The following is a 2,926-nucleotide window of genomic DNA, read 5'->3' as shown; positions in this document are numbered from 1 at the left end:
ATTTGACTACTTCCTCAACTGTTTTTGACTTTTACTCTGAAATAGAGTCTTGCTAAGGCACTAGGTTGACAGGGTAGACTCAAACTTGTGATGCTGCCACCTTTGCCTTCCAGGGGACTTGGATTCCAGGTATGCGCTATCACACCCAGCCAGTTTTCTCTAAATCTCTATGCTACTCAGCAATCATATCTTATTATTTGGGCTCTTTATTACTCACTTCATGGTACAAAGTCAGCTACATAAGAAATTCTTCACATCCCCTTCAAGTACCTTAAATTAGGTGATGACAACCCAAAATGACACGGACACATTTTTGATTGATGACAATAAGATTAACTTTCCTAATAATCATTGAATACCTTCTCCGTGCTTGCCATATGGGAGGTGCTCGTTATTTTTCTTGCTGTTCTCTACTGTAAGAGGTTCGCTTTATTAGCTGTGTGGTTAGAGAAATACCATAGACTACAAAGAATTCTTATGGCTATTTTCTATAAGGATACCCGTTGCAGTTTGTGGCTTATGGTATTCATTAACTACAGACTTCTTGTAGAACGCAGCACTAAGGTTCCACACTTAGGAAGTCAAGTTGCAGATTGTATTTGTCAACACCACAGGAATCCTACTAGGTATTTCTTTTTCTACCCCATACCAATGTTCATTTCTTGATTTTGTGGTATATTCTGGCACTATTGGCTGAAGAACCTATTGAAAAGTAACCTTGACCAGCCAAAGAAAAGTTGAACCCTCAGCCTTTCCAAGAATTACATCTACATCAGAATCTAGCCCTGTAGCTCATTAAGACCATGGTTAACAGATGATGTACTAAGTTGTAGAAATATTGATGTACTGTGAAATGAGTGTTATACCTGAGAAGTAAGTCTACTTGGTTAGAAGGGTAGTTTTCAAACTTTATTGGGATTTGCCGATCCTCTGGACTGATTACCATTTTTCCCTGTCCCTACAGAAGCTTCTTAAATGAATTTTAATAAGTGATTTGTTTTGTTTTGTTTTGTTTTGTTTTGGGGAAAGGGTCTCCCTACATGGCCAAGAATAGCCACAAATTCATGATCTTCCTGCCTAAGCCTCCTGAATGCTGGGATTGCAGTCATGTACCAGCATGCCGGGCAAGTGATGATTTTTTTCTCTTTTTTTCTGGAGACAGTGTCTCACTACGTAGTTCATGCTGGCCTCAAACTCACAGCAATCTTCTTGCCTCAGCCTCTGGAGTGCTGGGATTACAGGCATGTGCTGGGATTACAGGCATGTGCCAATACACCCGGCCCTCAAGTGATGAATTTTGCTGATATGTCTTAAAAGATATTATAAATGACATCCATAATCATTTTAAATTTGTCAGTGGATGGAATTTCCCTCTCTTAGTTATGTACACCAAAGTTTGATTGGTGCCTTTGTTGTGTTGGTGTTCTTTGGTATACTCATAAAACTAAGTACTTACTAAATGTTAGCTGTAATAAGCACTTTTTCCAGTTAAATTCACACATTTTCACAACTACCATGTGAGTCATGTATTATTCTTCCCATTGTACAGATGAAGAAACAGGCACAGGGAAGATGGAGAACCTCATCAAAGTTACAAATCTAACAGGGGTCTCGGCTTCAGGGTCTGGGCTCTTGTCATCTATGCCTTCTGCCTCTTTTTATTCATCTTCTTCTTGGGAGTTCTATTCTTCATCTGAAACATCAGCAGCTTAAACTCTACACCGACTATGAAGTTGTACCTGTACGTCTCTGGGGCCCTTTCCAGCTCTAAGTTCCTAATGCAAAAAAGCAGTTTGAAAACAAGAACAGAAACCTACATTTATCACCGAGTGTGACTAGGAGAAATACTCAAGGTACAAAGTGTTCTAACACTTACAATACCCAGATGCATCCGCTCTGTATTGCCAAGGATATCTGGAGAAATGGATTCAACAGAAGAAATTCTTCTAATTGTCACTGTACATGAGGGTGACGGTTCATTCAGCCTTAGGTCAGTGGGTACCAGAAAGGTATGATTGATCCAAGTATTTATACTGTGAGTCACGTGACTCTGTAGATTTAGAAAGGTAATGATTTTTATCTAAGTGTGCAGTGATTAATTTGGTTGAAGGTGAAAGCACTGTTGGCATGCTCCTATCTGAGCTGGATGTGCCTCTGGGATTTGACAGATGTTTGCTTATTGCTGCCTAAAGATACTGCTTTTTTTTTGTAAGGCTTCTTTAGCCTTGAATCAACCCTTGATCTTTCTTGGTTAGGGCAGGCCTATTTCCAGGGAAAGACATGGGGTAAACAGGACGTCTCCAGTACTACCTAAATATTTTTTAAATGACATAAGTAAATTAAATTTTATTTTAATAGCTCTTGATTAAATAGAGAGATGATAAAGAACACAAGAGAGAGTTGGACAGAGCCTGGGTTTCAACTCTACACTTCCAGTTTTCATCTGTAAAGTGGGGAAATAGTATGTTTTTCACAAGGTCATTGCTATGAAAACATAAGGATATAATACAGGTAAAGTGGGTAAATGCGTGGGGGTCCTAGTCAGTTCTCATTTGCCAACCTCCCCATCCCAATCCAGAATCTGCCCTTCTCTGTGTCTCTGCTTGCAAGGCTGACGTTTTGTGGGCAGCAATCCCTGGACTCCCTCAATTCCTGATTTCTGCTTAGGTTTCACCAACAGTGACACTATTGAAAGATGTGGGAGCGGAGAGGAAGAGAGGGAAAATAGAGGGAGAGAGGGAGGGAAAAAGAGAGAGAGGGAGAAAGAGAGGAAGAAGGAGAGAGAGAGAAAAAGAGAGAGGAAGAGAGGGGAAAAAAGAGAGTGGGAAATATTACTCAGCTGTAAAGAAAGATAAACTCGAGGCTTTTATAGGTAAATGGTCACAACTAGAGACCATACTCATAAGTGAAATAAATCAGACCTGCA

The sequence above is a fragment of the Chinchilla lanigera genome, unplaced genomic scaffold (assembly GCF_000276665.1).
Source record: "Chinchilla lanigera isolate Chin_1 unplaced genomic scaffold, ChiLan1.0 scaffold00024, whole genome shotgun sequence".
In the NCBI taxonomy this organism is placed as follows: Eukaryota; Metazoa; Chordata; class Mammalia; order Rodentia; family Chinchillidae; genus Chinchilla; species Chinchilla lanigera.
Note: the sequence above shows the minus strand (reverse complement) of the source record.